Here is a 21,645-nt window from a genome sequence, read left to right as displayed (position 1 = left end):
AGAGCATTAGCTGAAAGGGATGGCGAAACTGGACATGAAGAACATGACATCGGCGAAACATGATAATGAATCATAGGCGGTGGAACGGCGAGGGCACCGGGGCACCGTGCCCCCCTTTGATTTTGGCATTTTAACATTAGCCCTATGGGCGTTGCATGGAAAGAATGGAACAAAAAGTCGGCAGTGCCCCCCCCCCCCCCCGTAATTGAAGGTGTTCCGCCGCTACTGATGATGATTACTGATCATTGACACGCGTGACGCTTGGAAATATCTGACAGCTGAAAAACCTGTTGGGTTCGGTAATCTTATTTCATTAGAGTAACTCGTCGCATCGCATTCTCCAAAACTTCACCTGGCGCCACCGGTGGAACCTTGGACACAAAGCAACTGTCATTCATTATCATCACGGCTTTGATGGGACACGTCTTCATTTCCCATCTCTTTATATCAAACCAAGGTAGAGTTCAAACATGTGTGGGAGCCGCTACCATATTTAGATCCAATTCAATTGCAGCAATTAGCTAGGGTTATAGCCTCTATCAACGACAGAACAAGGGAAGGTGCACCCATCTGCACTAAAATGTGGCACAATGTTATGGGCGCCGTCTCGCTTTCACTGTAAGTGTCCGTGCTTCTTCAGAACACCCTCCTGACAGTATGGATTTCATTGCTGGTGGCTCTACCTGCTAGGATGAACTATGGACGGGTTCCTACCATCATCACCAAGGTCGGATTCGGCGTACATGACCTTTCTGTTCTCGGCAACCAATCAACGGGCCAGTTCATTGCTCACAAGCGAGCGCTAGCAGGAAGGTGAACAGGCCGTAACCGTCACGTGGACACGATGTGACACGCCCAAATTATTTATCGTATGCCTCCCAGAAGCCTTACTGAAGACAGATTGTGACAGAAATCGGGGCCAATTCGCGGCGGTGGCGAAGAAATGGCGTCTTTCCGCGAAATTCTATCGCGCAGTTGGCCAGCGGTCAAAGCCGATTCGATCATGCACTTGGTGGTTATTACATTACAACAGCGAAAACTAGAAGGCGTGCATACGAGCGCTTCGTCGAACTGTTTCCATGTTACGCTGTAAACATGTCATAGCAGCGCATTGTTTGTCCATGGGCGAGAGCAATTATCCACAGCACAAGGAGGGAAAATTACAGATGTAGGAAATAACTGTCAGACTTGGCGTACTAAAACGGCCCACGTACGACCGGCTTCCCGCACATGCCAAGCACGAGTTATGTAATATGTTCCAATGATGAGATTAGCGAAGGTGCTATGGGTTAGCAGAAACGGCTGGAGGTAGTCCCTACACCTCCGTCCTCCCCCGTCCCCACAACAGCATAGCCAATACAACGACAGGCGCTCCGCTATGCAGTCTTGTATCATGCTGATATTGTATCGTGAATGAACAGAATCGAAAAAGAGTACAAAAATGTTGAGCTATTATTGCTGGCGCCGTCATGCTGAAAACGCGAAATCAGGAATAGATTCTGGCACAAAAATACAAAATAATGTGATGCGAATGTGAGTTACGCGTCTAATTTTAGTCAGTATCGTGCTCATTAAGCGCTTTTGTTCTGCATAATAAGCCTTCACTATTGTTTTGGCAGTCATCATTTATTTGATAGCAGAATTGTCACCAAACATGATAAAACACCACCTTCCGGGCTTATAGCAAACGCTAATGACCACCTCCCACGAAGTCTTCTACGCGTAAACCTGTTTGGACGCTTTTCACCCATCTCACCACCAGCCCTCAAATCACCATCGCTCAAACCGGGCTCCCAATGTCAACCCCTTCGTCAGGCGCGTCTGGCGAAGCGGCAGACGCAGCGGGACGCCAGAGCGAGGCTTCGGTAATCCTTTGATTACAGTACCACCTGGGTCACACCCGGGGTCGACTCGAGTCACCCGGGGTTGACTCGAGTCGGCCAACACCGGACAGGGGATTAGCGAGGCCGCGCGAAGGCGCCGGGGTCTCAGGGCGGCGCCGTTTTAGAAGGGTAATCAATCATGAGGAGGCGGACCCGGGATGGAGGGGTTGATGGCTCCGTGTCCCTCGTACGCGTCTGGTAGTCGGCAAAATGTGATATAAACGGCAAAGCGAGTGATGTCGGGACTTTGGTGTTGCCGACAGGAAAAGAGCGAAAATGAGGAACGGTCGTTGTCATGATGAATTAGAGATTAGGAAGGCCACACGAGTTGCGGACATTCAGGGTAATTAATGATCGTTAAGTTCATATCCAGCAGGTATGTCGTTGTCTCGAGTGATACGACCTGCTTAATTAATTCAATGAACGGACCTTCAGCAATGTTGGCTGATAACTAAAAGTCACATCACCTATCCACTAGCTCAAATGCTTTCAAAATAATGAAATCACTCATTCTATTATTCTTGTATTTCTACTTGATTGAACTTCACCAATGTTAGCGCCCAGACCATGCGTCCTGCGACCAGCAAGTTTCCGAGATACTGGCAGCAGCCTCCGCAGCCCACAACATTGAATTTCCGTTTCACAGTCTCCGCCTCACTCCGAAAGTCCTGAATCCTCATTGACAGTGTCCAGGAGTCCGGCAGACCGACAGGGCAGGGGAAGGACCACCCTGATCGCATTCGCCGCGCATCAGATTACCGCGACAAGATAGGGGAAGTGGCGACAGGCGACAGGCGACGGCGGGCGGCGGGCGGCGGTGGCAGTCAGAGCAAAGCGGCGGTGGCAGTGAGGGCAAAGCGGTGTGGCGGGCGGCGGGGCAAGGCGGGGAGGGGCTGTGGAAAGGCGGGCGGGGGGGGGGAAGGTGGCGGCAGGCGTCAGCAGTGATGGCAATGGGATGATGGGGGCGGCGGGGGCGGGGAGCTAGCTACCCTGGCGGCGGCGGTCGCGGGCGGCAGTCGGGCGACTGGGCGGCAGGCGGGGGCGGTTGAAGAGACAGGTATGCAAAAGTAGGGGGCGGGAATAGCAAGGGCGTTCATGGTAGTGCCAGGCGGCGGGTGGCAGCATATCGTTGCAGGAATGAGGAAGCCGCTTAGAGTGGTAAGGGCTGGATAAGCAGTGTCCGGATGAAATAGTTGGAATAGTTTGTGGTAGTGGAAGCTGGAAGAGACGGTGGCGGAATGCGGGGGCTGAGGGCGGTGAAGGTCACAGTAGTGAGCATTATGAAGATGAAGATAGCACAGAGGAGGGACCCGCGCTGTGGCGCTGACGAAGGCGACATTTGAGTTGTAACTCTGAGAAATTCTGAGATGTCAATAATTCATACCAAGCCGACTCAGAGCAGCAATAGCGGAGAGCAGTTAAGGTGACTTTTCAAGACAACAGAATCCAGAGCGCACTGTCATTGAAGAATACATCACCAGCAACATTCTCAATGAACTCTAATCCAACAAACAAGACGGCAAAGAATGGACGACATAGTTAGCTGACAGAACACGAACACGAAACGACACACAGACAGACAAGACTGGCTCACGCCGACTGACGGCAGGTCACGGTACCTTTCGGCACTCACGAACACCTCAGAGAGTGACAGCAATCGCCGCGTCGTGACCCGGCCTGGCGACACCGCTTGTGTCGTGTCGTGAGAGACACGACAGGTCAAGGTGGGTCACGAGAGGTCAAAGAAGGTCACGACCGTGCAATGTACCGCCACACCCAGCTGGTGAGCGATATTCGTCTGATTCTCAACTCAGTCTTTACAAGACAGATATGATAAGTGAACTTTGTCATCACTGTTACAAATAACAATTTCTTCGGGGTAAAAAGGAGGCCTGATAATTCAATACACAAAATACGTCGTTTTATGAAACAAAATAAACACTCTTTGCCCACCATACATCCCCAAGTCAACAGGTGTGATTCATCCTACATCATCGGCGCAGCTCCTGTCTCTGTTTTCCTCGCTTCTCGCCACACCCGTCTCAAGCAAACACCAGCCGTCCTGCCTCAACTCGCACCATACGGCGCCGAGTTCTCATGGCCAAGGCCAAAAGGGGTGCGTCACTCGCAGCCGGGAGCTACCCCTGCGCTGAATCCGCGCACGCACATGCGCCTGGCCGCCACCGGCGTATCCATGGCAACGGTGCCATCGAGGGCATTCACAAACAGCTGCCAGCTTCAAGTTCGCGGCCGAAAATAGCCCGTCAGACGTCAGTGTCGACCACAGGCGCCGGTAAGGGGTTGTCGTACAGACCAAAATGGCCGGCGTTGCGCCGACGCTTCTGCGAACGCCGAGTGCGGTCGGTGCGCAGCGTAGGCGGCCAAGAGGGTCAAGAGCGGTCAAGAGCCAAGAGGGTGCCAAGCTGGAGTCGGATTTATGTGTGTGAAGTTTTTCTTGGACACATTACTGTTTTTAAGCTGTTTCCAGAGGTAGTGTGGTGGTTGCGTATTCAGACGACGTAATATAAAACTCAAAATCCAGCATAACCTTTTTGAGAGTAACTAGCCAGAATTAAAAGCATTTGATATACTGACTCAAAAACCACTAACTAAAACAATCCAACAGCATTCTAGCCACGACTCCGTCTGAATTCAGGAACTCTCGACGTTGCTCCAGAACCACGTCCATTCAGCAAAACGCCCCTCGCGCATGCTACACAAGCTGACGCTGCAGCGGTGTCTTATTTCAGCCGTCGGCTCGCGGCGGCAGACGGGTGATTTAGATGTGAGGCTGCCGCCAAACGGCTGAATAACGTGGTGTGACGGTCCCAGATCAGGCTCAGCACCACTGGCGGTCGCAGCCGCTAGCAAAAGGGGGGGCCAAAGTCACACTCGCGGGACATAACATTTATCAGTCACCGGAGGGGGGGGGGGTGATCGGCTAATTTTTTACGTCCACGAGGCGCCGCGCAGTTGGCATTACTTATGCTTCATCCACCTCATTCTTGCGTGAAATCTTTAAGCTCAATTTAGGGCAAAAGCACCAGTTCCATTTCCCATCCCACGGTGTTTCCACCGGTCGGGCCACTGCACCATGGCGACGGATCGGTGTAGCATATACTGGAAGGTCGGGCACGCGGATTCATGACCTTACCACAATAAAACAATTCGGAAAAGTACGGATACCTCTTGCTTTGAACAAGCACGTGAAACCCAGAGAGCATTTTCAGACTATGACATTCACCCATATAGTTGTTTGGCGGCGGGAGAGAATAGGTACACCGACCTCTGGAGACCCCCGGCCCCACTGCAGGTTCCTGGCTTTCAAAATTGGCATCTGAGGGCCGCGCACGACTCGCGCGGGGCCTCGCAACGGCTCTATTGGGGCTCACTCAACCTGCCTTATAGTCCTACTGCTAAAAAGACTGGCCCTGAGCCCAAAGGACTTCATCAGTCTCTGCCAGCCCCAGGACTCACACCGGCTCATGGGGTCCCGACGTCGAAATATGAAGGAATCTGCGCGGGACCTTCAGGACGTAAAGTAATCTCGATCAGGACCAACGTACGTCTGTGCAGGAGTCTGCGTGAGCCCTGTGATCTTCAGAAGCCAACCCATGTATGTTTTCACTTAGAGGCCAGTTTAGGGCCCTCAGAGACCAGTACAGGGCCTGCAAACTGCAAAGGCCAGTAGTTTGAGACCATCAGAGACCGAGTTGGGCTATCAGAGGCTTATGTGGGTCCTACTCATTACAGGCCAACATGGGGCCCTCAGAGGTCAGCGTGGGGCCCTAAAAGACCGGAATGAGCCGTCGTTGGAACCCAGAGGCCAGCAGAGGGCCCTCAAAGGCCAAGATGAGCCCTCCTCAGAGGCCAATGCAGGCCCTTAGAGGCCAGCATCGGGTCTTCAGCAGCCAATGCGGGGAGGGCAAATGATATGATGGCCCCCTTTATGTGCCTTGGGGGCATGGCCCTGATGCCCCCCGCGATGCAGGCCCCGGAGACTCCACGCTAATCCTTAAGAAACCAAGCCGGCATACGGCGTCACCACCGGGCTTCTGAGGTGCACAGCACCAACCCATGATGTCTTACTTTAGTGTCGTAGAGCCACGCTCATTTGGCAGGGCCCACCCGCCACTGGGAAGAGGGTCTCATGCCAGCCATTGCTGGGCCTACGAGAGTCCCAAGTAAACCCACGCTGATATTCCATATAAGATCCGGCCATACTCGTGAGCCGGTGCCAGCGACGCTGACCGCCAAATTGACAGAATACGAAACTGAGCCCACTCATGAGTGAAATTTACGTCCTTTGATGGTGCAAGAAAGAAAATGAAACATACAAAAAGCTTTTCTAGGACTACTGTTCGATCTGAAAGGTGGGGCCAAAAGATAGTATGGCCCCACCTTTCAGCACCAAAGGGGGGGCCATGGCCCCCGTGGCCCCCCCCCCCCCTGGGACCGCCTATGCTCAGCACCTGGCATTAACCCTAGAACGCCTAGGGGGGGGTTGTATCAACCCCCCCCCCCTGAGGTTTTTCGGAAATAGTGCAAAAACGGCGGCGCGCAGCGCCGCCAAATTTTGGGTACCTTATGGGGCAACCTTTGCGCATCTTTTGCCGAAAAAAAAATTGATCGGGTCATGTCAGGTCACGGAGTTATGACGTCATAAGAGGTACAGCCTCCGGCCGGATTTTCACAAACTGAGTGCCAACGCCCGAGGTTTCCTGCCGGTGGTACGGACATCGGTTGATGGATCGTGATGAAACTTCCCATGCATGTTGGGGCAAGTATTGGCTATCATATGGTATAAGAAATTTGACCGGGTCAGGTCAGGTCACGGAGCTATGACGTCACAAGAGGAACAGCGTCCGGTACTATTTTTGAAAAGCGCCCGAACCACTATTTTGCTAATTCTTGTCACCTCAATGGGAATATGCAGCAATATTAGCTTCTACAGGGAGCAAATGGACCTCCCAAATCCAAAAATACAATCAGATTTCAAAAATTTAAATTTTGATTTTTCGAATTTCTGCCGCCGACTGTGACCTTGCCGACTTCCGGCGCTCCCAACGCGCCATTTTTAGAGCTAGGGAAACGAAATACATACCAAACGATAGAGAATTGATCAAGGAACACGATAGTGAAGGTTTCAAGTCGATATCTCCCACCGTTTTGCCGCAATCGCCGCCGAAAGTTGAAAAAAGTCTATTTTTCCGAAAATTTGACCTTTGACCGGTCAAAAGTAGGTCAAATGTTGACCTAGGACCAAAAAATATACCACCAATCGCGAGATCTCGGCGAGAGCAATCCGTTGGTCTTTTCCGCTAAGCTCTACGACCTTCCGTTTCGAAACGCCAGGGGGGGTCGTAACAACCCCCCCCCCCCCTGGTCGTTCGTGTTATGAGAAATGGCCTGGTCGTGCGAGGGTTAAACGGGGTCAGTTCGGGGGCCGAAAAGAAATTAAGGTTAGCTGGGGCGGGAAGACAAAATGAGGTGGAGACTTTCAGGAACCTTTGGGGATTAATTTGGACGAATATGGAGCATTGGTATAGGCGATAAATATTCAAAAGGTCCCCGGTTTAGTAAAAGAAGACTCGGGAAGTAACACCAGCGCGAGATGAAGCATGACAACATGGGTTAAGTCAAGAGAACAGCTTTGCAAAGCTGGAAGCAATGTTCGTCAAATATGGGTTCAATTTGTAGTTTCATACTACGTACCAGCTCCCTTATTTGGTTTTCGTTGGCTTTCCCCAGGAGAGACCAACAATTACGAACAATACACATGGCTTCAAATCATGAATCGGCAAGTCTGCTTCTATCTTTACCCCGTTTCTGTGACCCAAACAGCAGCACACGATTTCGCTCGTGTGGGTAGCGTCACGGCTGCATGTTTACAATTCCAGACGGGCACCGCCGGTTCTGCAGAGCGACTTCTGAACGAGACACGCCGCTACCGCGCCTGGAATTACCGAGCAGAGGTCGGGCTTCTGAAAACTGCCAGCTGTTTGTCACCACAGACCGCCGTGGCGGAGATGTGGAACCGAGGAGGGCACGTGACTTTGAGGAGTGTTGGTGGGTCAGGAATGCTGGATGCGCTGGCAGCCTTGAAGTGTGGCAATGTGGCTTGGAAGTGGGAAGTGCCTCTTGGAAGAGTATGATGTTGAGTAAAAGTATTGACCGTAAGTGACAGATGTCGATTGTCAGTTCGAACTTCGAGTGAATAGTTTTGTTTCATCTCCTGTTCTGGGATACCTGCGTGACGCATAGAACACGCAATTACTATCGACTTTCCAAAGATATGACGAGAAGGGTCATGGAAATACAGAAGCACATTAGACGGTGTCAAATCAGTCATTTTCCAGAAAATGCAGAGGTTGTCTCTTCTGTGTCTCCTCTGTCCTCTGTGCCTAACTTTGTTCCAAAGTTGGGACACGCGGCACGCCACAACTGCTTCCCCATTCACCAACTACTCCTACGATAGTCTCTAGCTCCCGAGGAATCACATCACACACCACACCACTTCACGTCAAATCCCCTGCCGCAGACACGCCTGGGGGCCAGTCTGACCGCAGTCGGGTATCACGGCGTCTTCCTTCAGGGGTAGCCACCGGGGCAGCGTCTGCACCAGTCTGCACCTTCGTCCGCCTCTCTGCGCCGCATGATACTCGTAAACCGCTCGGAAATCGGCGAGAGACGGCCGCAGAACGGCGCAAAGTGGGCTCCGGGAAACTCGTGGCTGCGTGCATGGCCATGTACTGTGCACTAGCAACAGCGCTGTGTTGCACTGCAATGTACTGCACTGGTATGTAGTAGGCAGTGCCGCCCGGCAGACGCCAACGAATGAAGAAGAATTGTCAGCCCGCGCGACGATGGTTGCGTTCTCAAACGATATCAATGCTGGGAGTGGGAAGGAGAGAAGCCGGAATGGCTTCTCCCTCCAGCAAGGCTTAGCCGTCAGACCTTGGCACAAAAAAAAAACGTCTCTATACTATTTTTGTTTTGTAGCAGCCACATTTAACGTAAATAGCGTTTGTAGATATAGCTGCATACGAAAAGGCAGCGACACAAGCGCAGCACTTTATTTCGTAGCATCATCCCGAAGTCAGTTCTGCGAGACCATATTTCAAAGCACATCGTTTTATTTAGCATGTAGCCCAATGTATCGTGATATTTTCATATCACAATGCCTAGCAGCCCTCTTTTTTGCACCAACCCTTTCTCTAGCACTAGTTTACCACAAGCAGCATTTAGGACCGGCAGAAGAGCGCACCTTTCCGCTCGACAGAAGCCCCGCGCGGCGACCCACCTACCGGATCTTGATCCCTTCCTGCGGAAGTCCCACATCCGGTGCATCGCTACAGTTCCGCGGCGAATCGTGACCCAGGCGGGACGCGTCCCCGTGGAGTGAAAGGGGACGGGGCAGCTAAATTAGTAATCGGTTGGATTTAGATAAAATGGGGTTAATCAAGTCGCGATATAGTAGAAAACGGTTATAATTTTTAGGTAAACACACACTGATCAGCTCATTGCGCTTTTAAATTCATTACTGGAGAAAAAAACATCGAACAATAACTACCTTTCACTGTGGCAATGGGAGTCCCCTGCATAACAAAGTAATGACGTCACTCAAAAGCGTCAAATCTGCCGCATTCCGCGCAGCATAACATGGGATGGCGCTGGCTGCTGTGGGTTTTTACGCTGTGTGATAAACGACAAACGCTCGACAGTCTTGTACCGTGCGAATGTATATAGATTACAATATACATGCCCCGCAGCATCGGCACCTACATATGCATGCTGGCATTGACGGCAATGGTGGTTAAACCTGCTGAGGGTATTTACCTCGCGAGAAGGGTTTTCCAAGGGTAAGCTGGCAACTATTCGACACATGCCACAAAGGCTATCTCGAACATGATAGGGATTTCGTGATATTTTACATTGAATATCATCAAAAATGCGCCCTTTCAGAGCGGTTCGTTGAAAGGTGGTTAGCTGTGAAATTTCTTAACGGATCCGTTACATAAAAAAACGGAAATCTTATGAAATTTCCCACATCACGCACGAAGCTCAATAAAACGCAGAGAAAGGAACCGTAACATTTCATGATCGACCTCACCTGTCATGAAATCAGATGAAACGCCAGCCACTGGCCACTGAAGAAGCCAATCCAGCATGTTCAGTTCTGATAAAGGATATCAGATACAGGAACAAATTTGTTCCTGTATCTGATGAGTTCACAAGACGAGAATTATGAAGCACGACTTCATCCGGGTGCTCAAATTTAGTCAAAACTAGTGTGAATCTGTCCACTGAGTGTGACACTTTGCGACTTCTTTAGCACGGACGCCGTCTTTCTGAGTGATTTGCCATCTTCAAACCGCCAGCGAGAAACCATCTCTACTACATCAGTCCATACCTCGGGACAGCCACGTAATCTCACACACACTCCTAGTTTTGATCTTTACACCTGTGTCCAAAACCACGTGATCTCTCACGCACTGCAAGTCCTCAATATCACCACCAAGTTTGGCACCACTCTATCTCAAACCAAAAACCACGTGACTTTTCCGCAGACCGCGAGCCAGCGTAACCTCTCTCGCCGACCCCTTCCTCCCGACAAACCTCCTCCGTCGGAGTCGCTGCAACATCCCACCCCCTGCAGCCGATAGTGCGTCGCCGCCGACTCTGGTGACGTCAGCACAACGTCGGCGTCGACGCACCGTCACCGGACTGCCCACCTGAATCACGTGACCTACCCGGGCTGCCCCAGGGTGGTGAGTCAGATACCTACAGGCTGACCGGAGCGGCGCGGCAGAGCGTGGGTTGATGGAGGAGGATTTACGGGATATATGATGGTGTGTAAGCGTGTGCGTAGGAGAGAAGATAACGGGGATTCCACGTTACGGTTTGCAAGAATAATGGTAGGTATGTTGAGGATTGTGGGTTTTATCACATTATACCGCTTTCATGTTACCGAAGGTGCATGGAGCGCGCCGACAAAAAAAAGTAAGGCCGAATGCTCCACAATTTCATATCTAATTCCTCACTTAGAGCAGTTCACCGAGCTTCAGTCCAGCTCTAGCACCTTGAAAACGTCACACTCCAATCAAATTACGCACCGACCATCAAATTCCTCAGCCATCCTAATCACTAGCTATCAGACTAACCAACTGCCAGATTTGCCACCTACAAGATTCGTCGGCAGTTTTGCCAGCTACCAGATTTGCAAGCAGAGAACCATCAGCTGAAAGATTCGTAAGCTACCAGACCAAGTTGCCTCTCCAGATTCGCCCAGTTATCATATTGACTAGCTATCGTCGGATGGGTAGCCACGTTTGGTAGCGCGTGCCTGCCGCTGCCGCTGATACCAGCCCTGTTGCAGCACAGGCATCCTGCAACCGATGGTGTTGTCCTGCACAGGGGCGGTTCCAGGAGAGGAGAGAGGAGAGGAGGGAAGAGGAGAGGAGTGAAGAGAAGAGAGAGGAGGGATGAAGCTCGGAGTAGTGCGCGGTGGTCGAAGGTTTGACATGGAAGAATGGGATTAAAACACCCAAATGAGTCATCTAAGGAACCATTATGGAGGGTTTATTTTGCTGTAGGTTGTGACCAGGCGGTGTGTTCCACCGACATATGAAAGGGAAGGAAATGGCTAAGCGAAACGGGAGAGACGTGGATGATAACTAACTATACGAGCTGACACCCAATTATGAAAATAATCACGGTGAGTAAAACATGCACCCTGCGCAAATCAAAGCCTGGATGCACCATGGAACTTGAAAATCGGGGTGGAGCCAAGCAATATCCATGCAACTTTACCCCGAACAACATCGTAAAGCATGTATGCCTAATCGTAACAAAGCGACAAGGCAAACATCAACCCTTCCATGAGCAGATCGACCTGAAAATCGGGCTGGGTGCACCACTCAACCCTTCAATATTTCGTACAGTACCTTGTCCACTTGTCCAGTATCCTTGTTTCTTGACAAGTTCCGTGTCCTGGCACGCAGTCATGACCATTGACCACCCTTCTTCATTCCCTCGCACCGCCTCTGCGCAGCCTCTGCACGGCCCATCAACAAACATCTACGGCGGTTCCAGGTAGGCCCTGCTCTGTCCAACGGCTTCACTGAATCGACACCCACCGGCTGGTCGGCTGGCCCCAAGGAAGCCCGGTTGGGTTGGGCTGGTGGGGCGGGCGGCCCCGCCCCCAGGGTAGGCGTCAGTGGGGCGGGGAGGGGGGGATGACACTGCGTGGATGACAGGACCAGCGTGGCCCGAATTTTGGTGGGAAAAAGAGGGATAAATAAAGAGGACGGCAGATGTGAAGGAAGTGTCAGGCGGAAGAGGTAAATCGCAAGTTATATAGTATCAATTTGTCAAAGTGGCTAGTATGTACCCTGCAAAATTTGAACGACTAAGAAATTCTCAAATCGATAATTAGCATCGACAAACATTGCGATGTCCCAACTCGGTAAGTGAATGGTGAAGCACAAAATCAAATCGAAGCTAACACCAGAAAATTCCCAAAAGATAAAACACTTGCAATTCTATTGCACGTCATAGGTAGGCTGTCATCACGAAAACGATTGTTCAGCCATTCGACGATCATTAATAACCATTAGTCATCCACGTTGATGAATATAACTGATCATATTCGCATGAAAACGATCCACGAATGGCGCCACCCACCCGTGAAAAATCCCAAACGTAACACCGTCAGATCATGAGTTCGTGGTGATGACTCAACACAAGCGTCATGTTGCACGCTTCAACTCACATTCGCGCGCGACATCAACCGGGGTAACACAACCACAATCGTGACGCACGGCGCCGAAATTGCCGCTTTCGGCGCATCGTTTCGCGCCATTTACGCCGCGACAGGTGAGTGCGCCGAGTTAGCCGCCACTGCGTCGCGTCGCGTCGAACGTCGCTGGAGCGTCAGTAGTCGGAATCGTGTCTGGATGAGTCACGCGCTGGTCCGACGGGTCGTGTAGCGTGCTACTGACACCGAGGTGCCTCACGGGGGAGGGGCACAGTGGACGCTGTACGTACCGTGCAGGGAATACTTCGTGACAGCGCAGGCGGATTACTGTTCAAAATAACAGTTGATAAGGGTATTACAGGTAGAAGCTAGGAAAAGAACTTATGTCGTTGTAAGTACCGTTTTCCGGAGAAAAGCGTTTCAAATTCGGAGAGTTTGTAAACACTAAGTATCCTGGCGAAGTGAGTCAAACTGCAAAAGCATCCTAACGAAAACAGGTTCAAGAATCCAAGCAGCTTGAAAAAAGACCAAAATAAGATCTACCTTCAATCAGACCTTCTAGGCGTAACAACAGAGATATGAATTTAATATGCATCAAATCGCTTTCACGGTGCCACAGGGCTTTCCAATGTCTAATTATCATTTCATCATCACGAACCGGAGCAATAGAGCTGCATAAGTGCCACCCGAGACCTTATAACGCCCGCTGCAGAGCCCACATCCACGCCGCATGTTGCCATTACGCAAGTCCAATTCACCCCATCAAGATGCACGCTCATGGCCAGTGATAAATTTCTCCACTGGCTCGTGAACTTTCATGCTTTCTTTTCTCGGAAAGCTCTTGCAGACGTCCGGCGTGTGCTTTCAGGCGCTATTTATACCACGCTTGCAGCGAATGGGTCCAGGAACTCCATACTTTGCGAGTTATGCATAGCGCAACCGACTGCAAAAGCGGTCTGGCAGCACTGCAGACAAATATGGCAGCACAGAGGCGAGATGAAACGATGAAGCGTTTCGGGCGGTGTGCGCTTTCGTAGCAGCGGGGCCATTTCGTGTTGCATAGGTAATAAACTGGGCGAAATGGTTTACGAGCTGCTCAGTAAAATCGCGGCGAGATTCTGCGTTAACATGAACCGAAATCACCATCGGTTGGTGGTAATATGCGCATGAGCTATATTTAGCGTCCGGAAACGAAAGGACACGTGATAGCTCGTAGAAGCATTAGGTGAGCAAATGCTGTTTCAATCGAGGTATTGAATCTAGCGATTTGATGGTGAATTTCTATGAGCTGCGTCAAAATGTTACGCGAAAGGTGGCCAACTCCTAACATGCAAGACTAAGTGCACGTGAATATATGATTGTCGAGACGAATCTTTCCACTCCAAACAGCCTTGACTATCATTTTTTGGCATAAATTGCTATTCAAAACCAGACATAGTAAATAAAAAACGCCACGTGGCCACCTCTTCATTGTTTATTGTCATTTATCAATTTAAAAATTCTTTCCTGTCAACACTCCAGAAAAGCAGAGGGGTCATCTCTCCCCTTCTCAAGCTCGACTCACTGTCACATCTTTACCCACTTGCCCCTGCTCAGCACCCCACCCGGTCACTGGTCCTGCATCCGCCGCTGCCCACTCTGGTCATATTGTGTGAGTCAGAGCAATCAGCGGCGCCTCGCCGACACAGTGGTGGCGGCTGAGTCACCGGCGCGACGTCACTTCAGCACAGCGTGTGACGTCATTGGTGGCCACTTCAACACAGCATGTGACGTCATCGGTGACCAGAATGAACAGAGCTGCATTAACGGTATCCACTGTGGAACGTTACTGATGTTTATTTTGAAAATGATCGGTTTTATGTGTGATGGAAGTGATGTCCGGTAAGATGAGACTGACGTCCAGATCACTCGTGTGATGTCACTGATGTAATGTGTGATGTGATTCGTGTCCACAAATGACATCGTTGATGCCTTTATACACGTATACGGCATTGGTGCTCAAAGACTGACATCGTTGCTACAGTTAACGCCATTGCAGAGCCTGATGGATTGCGGAATGATTACTGCCCGCCATGAAGACGATCTGGAATTGCTTCTAAATTCGTATAGTTTATCTCAAGGGAACAGTGGTTGTTTATAATGACGCGTGTTTCTTGCCGTAGAGGCAAGGGGTACTTCAGGTTTAATCCAAACCAACCAAAGGGCTGTGCTTCATTTGAGAAGGTCTGAAAGTGGACCAAAAATGTTGTGAAATTTCACTCTGCCTTTTATGGCTAATTACCTCTCCAGCCCAGCTATCATTTATTATTCATATCCAGCTGCAGAAAGTTTTATTATTCCGCTTCATCGTAATACAGTTGCAGCGGCCGACGCTTCATGCAGTGTGTTAGTTGCAACTTGCAACAGCGGTGCAACGGCGCACGAGCACGGGCTCGGTGAGGAATGGGTTCACGGTTTGACGCGACCCGACACCAGGGGCGGATCCAGAAAATCTCCAAGGGAGGGGCCATTAGAAACCAGGAGGCCCCCCCCCATAATCCCACCTGTTGGAGGCCCCATCTTCCCACTTGTTGCCCCCCCCCCAAAAAAAAAAACTGCGTCTATTGAGCTTATCTAGCTGTTCAGGCAACATCTCAACATCTGTGCAGGCTTGGAGGCCCTCTGTGCAGGTTAGGAGGCCCTGTAAAAGTGGTCATCTCTGTGAGTATAAGAGACCTCCAAGTTATGAAAAGCTTTACCAATCTTCTAACAAAGAAGTCTTCTCAGCTAGTCTTCTAAGAAATAACTAAGTGGGTAGGTAAAAAAAAACTCATCGGATTTCGGCCACTTTATTTTCAGGAGGCCCCCTTTTCAGCTTTTTAACTTTTTAACTTTTTATTTTTTTTTTTTTTGAAAAAAATCGGCCAAGGGGGGGGGGCCATGGCCCCCATGCCCCCCCCCCTTGTATCCGCGCCTGCCCGACACAAACGATTTCCTGCGCCGATAGAACACCGTGATGTGTGACACGGGCAGTGGGCTGACACCTTCATGCGATGAGAGCTGGAGCTAAAATGAAATATCGGCTCCGATCTTGTAGCTTACTGTTAATAAAGACCAGCTGGTAAGAAAAGTAAGCAAACTGGCAAGAAAGTAACATGATTCGACTTAACCAAGAGTGGCTCCCTGTCCCAATAAAAGTGAGTTAAGCACAGTATGGATAGACTAAAATAGTTTGGATTTCCATTAGATCAATTAAAATAGTTTGGACGTCATTAATCACTCTAGACGGAAATAAGAAACTACCAGTCATGTCAAATGCAGAGCCTCAAGATCTAACGAACTACACCAAACCGAACGAAAGTCATCTAACTCCACGGAGAGGGCCTGTGACTTTAAATATACTCCCCTTTGGGGCACGCGGTCACTATAATACAATAATAAGCACGTACGCAGCGCAAGATCTACGCCAGACAGAACTGCAATGGTTCGGCGAAGCTGTCTGACGCCTCAGGATATCTTTAGTCTGCAGGATGAGTGCTAATGTGAACAGAGCATGACCGACCATAGCCAAAACACCACTGGCGCAGCGGCGGATCCAGAGGGCGGATCCAAGAGGGCGCAGGGGCGGATTCAAGAGGGCGCAGGGGCGGATACAGGGCGGGAGGGGGGTGCACGCAGTGGAGGTCTACAAATACCATCGTAATGAGTCGTTTATATTTTATCGATAGAGTAAATACCTATAAAAAGACTTCAAAACAGGATTTCGTGACGTCCTTTTCCATTAGCTTCATGTACCGTCATTTTCAGTAACATTGATCGTAACTTAGCCCTGGCTGTCTTGGCCAGCTTAGATTCGTTACATGCCATTCGAAATATCCTCTCGTGATCATTTACTTCAACCGCTACTCTCGTCTCTTCCACGCTTAGCAAGAAGTAGCTGATAACCAGTGACCACTTCCGACCAACTCTCGCAACCGCACCGTTTCTCGCCGCAGGCGCGTCACCATTCGCCACCACCGCGCCACAGCTCGCCATCACCGCGCCACCACTCGTCGCTCGCGCCGCCATTCGCGTCGCAATTGCCGCGGCGCGCGTCCAACGTGGCGCATTTCCATACAAATGACGGACCCGTCTGAATCATGCTCCGGGCCTATCAAAGGGAACTTCGACGCGCCGAATCGGTAGCCATGGTGATAGCGCGCGCGTGAATCATTCCAATCGGCGCGGGGGTAGGGCGAGGGGGAGGGGAGGGGGCTGTAGTAGGACTGTCTGGGGCGGTAGTATGGAAAGGGTGGGAGTTGGTGGTGGGGGGGGGGGGGTGGAGGGGGAGGCGAGGTGTCTGGTTTGGTTTACAAGTGGGTGGTTGGGGAATGGGGAGGGATGTAAAAGGGAAAGAGGTAGGCTCATATAAAATACAACAAAAGTCTATTGGAATTGCAATAACACCTAAGCAAATTGCACAAAAAAAACGTGCAATGTCATTGATCCCAAACAGTTGAAAATGACTGATGAATTCCATGAAAGATTATCGGAAATAAAACCAAAGAAATACATGCATCAAAATTCGCAAAAAGCACCCAACGTCTCTGCAGTCGACAATTGTCTTCGGAATACCTCTGAGATGATACTTGGATGATACTCATCTAGGCAATCATCAATCATTTCAGCACTTGCACGCAATGTTGCATGCTAAACTCGGCCGTTAAGTGGTTTCAAGCGCGGGACGACTTTGCTGGGCTCCTCTGAAACCATGAAACCACGAGTTACCCTCCGTCCACGGGGCATACATGTCTAGACAGAAAACCGGTTTGGAAAGCCAGAGTCGAGACTTTCTGCGCTCATGTACCCGCTATCCGTGCCTCTTGCGGGATGGATGATGTATATGCCTGGATAAAGGCGTTATTTATATTAATTTTTGCCGAACAATTTGCGAGCTCACATATTACATACATTACATAGCTTACATATTTGAGAGCTCATGTCTTTTTGTTTTCAATTCTTTTCGCGTGCTCGATTTAACCCGGCAGTTGCTGGGGTATTTCGCCACCCACCGTTTGCTGGGGGGGGGGGGGGGCGTTAAACGCCCCCAGCCGATAACTCGAGAACCAATAGGCGCAGCGAAACGCACGAGGCGGCAAACGAAAGAACGCGACGAGACGCTTCAGATGAGTACTTTAAAGTTGAATTTGGAGGTCACAGGTCGGGTCAAGGTCAGGTCAAACACCTGAAATCGGGCTTTCAGTAGCATGGATTTCAGGACTTCGCAATGGGCGCCTCTCGTCATAAACTCTGTCAAAACGGTGCGCAATCCATCATATAAGGCCTACAAGAGTGCCAGCTCCATGTAGGGGTCAGTCAAGCATAGGTCAGGGTCAAGGTCAGGTCAAACGGGTAGACAAATATCCCCGAAAATCAAAACTGATATTCGCAGCCTGTGACACATGTTTTAAGTGTAATTTGGGGCGTAGAACACGATGGTGACATTCATTTTATCATATGTGTACGTGTTTGGCTCAAAAAGTTCAATTTAACAAATGCATGTATCATGGTCGTGAAGTAGTCACGAGAAATTGCCAAGATTCAGTTCAAAAATTTTTAAAATGCTGAACAATAATCAATAATCGAAGATAGCCATTCCATTGCTCAAGGTATTGGCAGTCTAATGGCGTTTACGGCATGTCTGTATGTCTATTCTGTGATTTTATATGATTTTTTGAACATATGCCGTTTTTGGTCGAAATCTCAGAAATCATGACGTCACCAAAACCTCGATAACTCAAAAATTTTCCGACCAATTTTTTTGAAACTTTAACACAATAAACTTCAATCAATTCCCTACAGGTACCCTAAATTTGGATGCTATGGCCCGGCGAAAAAAGTGGGGGCGTTTAACGCCCCCCCCCCCCCCAGCAACTCGCGGGTTAACGGTCTGACAATGCATTATGAAAGTAAAAGTTTCACTTTGGACATGCCTAGCTAAAACACCTAATAAAACATCATTGATTTTGTCGCCCAGCCTCTACATGTATAGCTTTCGACCAGCTAGAAGACAGGTCTCAGTGCTTTTTTCTTCAAGCTTAGACTCAGCAATGCATGGTGAGGTAAGACATTATATACTGGGGATTATCATTCAGGACTCTCTTACGTGGACACAGTGAGAAGCTGTGCTGCAAATAATTAAAAGTCGCGATTCGACGGTCCAAGAGCTTGTTGCTCAATCATTGCGGAATTGAATTAAGTTGACACTCACTTTAAAAAGGAATAATTTTAGCAGGACATTCTGAAAACGCACACCATGGGGCGAATAATTGGCAGCAATTAATGCCTGTCAACGTAAAAACTGAGTATATAGCACCATACCAATCTGACGGAAATAACGATGCCCGTACTTATATAACCAAATGAGTAAGATCACGTCTGATTCAGTTGATCACATATTCTGCCCATTCAGGGCGATCAGAAACAATCGCGTTACCAGATGGATGGATAGCTCATAAGTTAACGGTACAAGCTGCGCAGCTGCACACAGTGCTAGTGTTGCTGTTGTCCGGTGAGCAATATGCTGATAGTTCTGTTCATTTTTCAGCCGACGAGCAGAGTGCATTTAAATGAGAAACACTTAAAACCCGCAAACCGATCTGCGCTTCTCATCTCTGACCAGTATGAGTTACGGCCTCATGCTTCATGTTCGAACTATTTGTTAGTTGTGGCCTTTGGCCTCTTGTTCCAACTGTGGGCTAATAATCTGTCGTCCCAATGTCACTTTCTTCTCACACGGCTCCATTTGTCTCCAATTTGCGTGCTTTTCTCTGCTCAGCCGAGAAATACGCTCCTTGAAATATATATGTAGGTAAGAAGTTTCTGGCCACTTCGACGCCCGTCCAGTCAGATAGTGAGCCGCCACAACGGGTGGGTGTACCACAGGGCAGCGTTGCAGGACCGCTGCTTTGTTGCTCACAGGATGGGCGGCGGCAGACGCCGATGTGCTGGGGGGGGGGAGGGAGGAGAGAGAGGGAGTGAGGGGAGAGGGGGAGGAGCAGACGGTGACCAGTGCATGTGAAGGCGAGCGGACCCGGCAGCTCCAACAGTAGAAGCGCGGCATTGTTTGGCTTCCGGTGGACGCGGCAGCGCGGTCGAATTCGTGCACCTAGCGCGAAATATGGCGACTAGGATTCACCGGTGAGGCTTGCAGGCTGCTTAGTGGTTAGTCTCGTGAATCGCTTCATTCACTTCTTGTAACATTCGAAGGTAAATGAAGCAAAGACCTTTCGTAAGTCAATACTCCAAGTCGTTATAAAATCGCTAATCGTAAATCCGTAGTTAAGTCGGTAAATCGTTAGTAAAGTTAAAATTGGATACATGCTAGAATGGACATCTGGAGAGTAGCCTCTGTGTGATGTCTTAACTTTGTTAGGTCATTAAGCTCATTAAGTATCTACGCGTTCAAATCAAGCCTATTCTCCATATCAACCTCCCACGAGAGAAGGCCGCCGCCGCAGCCGCCCAGGGCACGTGTAGCTCAACACACGTGCGCAAAGCAAATAAACTATACGCACGCTCTGCAGCGACAGAGCGCGATTGACCTCGCGCTCTCACTCCGGGAGTTGACCCCTCCCCCTCCTCTCTCTCTCTCTCTCTCTCTCTCTCTCTCTCTCTCTCTCTCTCTCTCTCTCTCTCTCTCTCTCTCTCTCTCTCTCTCTCTCTCTCTCTCTCTCTCCCTCTCTCTCTCTGTCTATCTCTCTCCCTCTCTCTCTCTCTCTCTCTCTCTCTCTCTCTCTCTCTCTCTCTCCCTTGCCCTCTCTCGGTCTGTTTTTATCGGAGCAATCGGGGTTGAAACCAGGTCATTCGAGGTGATGCATTCTTTCAACATTCTCACAGTTTTCTTTTGTTGTGCTGAATCCAGCCTTGAAGATGTAGTAATTATAGGTACTTAAGTTACGCAGGTTTTCAAGGACAAAATCAGTCAGTTATTGTCGTGACGCCTTTTTAATATCACCTAAAATGTCTTTATATGCTGCCTCTTGAGTTGCAGAGTCGAAAGATTTCGGTGACTCCGACTCCGGTCTCCAAAATCGCTCCAAATCCGACTCCTGTCAGGACTGTCTACTCCGACCGACTCCGACCTACTCTGACTTCGACTCCTACTCCGACTCCGCAGCTCTATAGTTGCCCCAATAAACCCCACACCCAATCCAGGAGTGGGTGTTTGGAGTGGGTGTTTCTCACCTCTAAAATAACGACTCTCCTCTTCAGGTCTCGTGCGCCCCTTGGTCTCCCAGTACAACTCCGGGCATGAAAACTGGGTGGGGAAGGGAGAGACGCCGGGACACCTTTTTACTCGAGTTTACAAATGAGTAGCCAATCCAACGATAATCTACAAACCGTGCTAACAATCCACCAATCTCACTGATCGATCAATAAAGCAAGTAGCAACTCAAAAACATCGCGACCTCAGTGCCTACGGAGACTGATCGGCGAGCTTTCCCAAGATTTCACCGAATCGAAGCTCAATCGATCGAGTATTTGCAATATGCAACTCATGCAGAATCGTGCAATCGTTCGACGGAGTGAGAGGAATTCCCCTGTAGCCACCAGCATCGGAAAACCCAACGGAAAGTACGCGTTTGGAAACGCGCTTCTTGATGCACGCTGCAGCGCGATTCGATTACGACGGTTCGTGAATTGCAAGATCCAACGCCAATCTGAATCTCTACTTTCCTGGCATTGATGCCACAAGTGAGTCAACCAACTGCACAAAATTTAACGGTATAAGATGCCAGATGCCAATCATGCTTACAAAATAAAATGACAAAACAAACGCCCCTTACGTGACCACATAGAAACGCACCCGACCAACCACAAGCAAAGCTCACTCAACAACGCCCTCCCTAGGCTACTCACCATCAGTCGTGACCTCCTGTGACCTCGCTGTGGCCTCCGGTCCTTCGGTGATCTATCCTGGTCCTTGTTGCTCGCGCGGCGACCCCGCGAACCCCAACACACTCCGCGCGCGCCTCTTGAATG

At 49.9% G+C, this 21,645-nt stretch overlaps 1 protein-coding gene across 2 annotated transcripts in view; it reads right to left on the bottom strand.

Moving 5' to 3' along the window:
• The window catches only part of LOC122369218 (nascent polypeptide-associated complex subunit alpha, muscle-specific form-like), an 84,302-nt gene extending 62,657 nt beyond the window's left edge, over positions 1-21,645 (bottom strand). Inside the window, exon 1 of one of the 2 annotated variants that reach the window (XM_043343782.1) lies at positions 21,523-21,645. The gene's annotated coding sequence lies outside the window, so the exon portion shown is untranslated. The remainder of the gene's footprint in view (positions 1-21,522) is intronic. The other variant, XM_043343783.1, reaches the window with a different exon arrangement.

This window comes from Amphibalanus amphitrite, unplaced genomic scaffold, assembly GCF_019059575.1.
Source record: "Amphibalanus amphitrite isolate SeventyFive unplaced genomic scaffold, NRLGWU_Aamphi_draft 001016F_arrow, whole genome shotgun sequence".
Lineage (NCBI taxonomy): Eukaryota > Metazoa > Arthropoda > Thecostraca > Balanomorpha > Balanidae > Amphibalanus > Amphibalanus amphitrite.
Note: the sequence above shows the minus strand (reverse complement) of the source record. Positions and strands in the feature narration are given on the sequence as shown.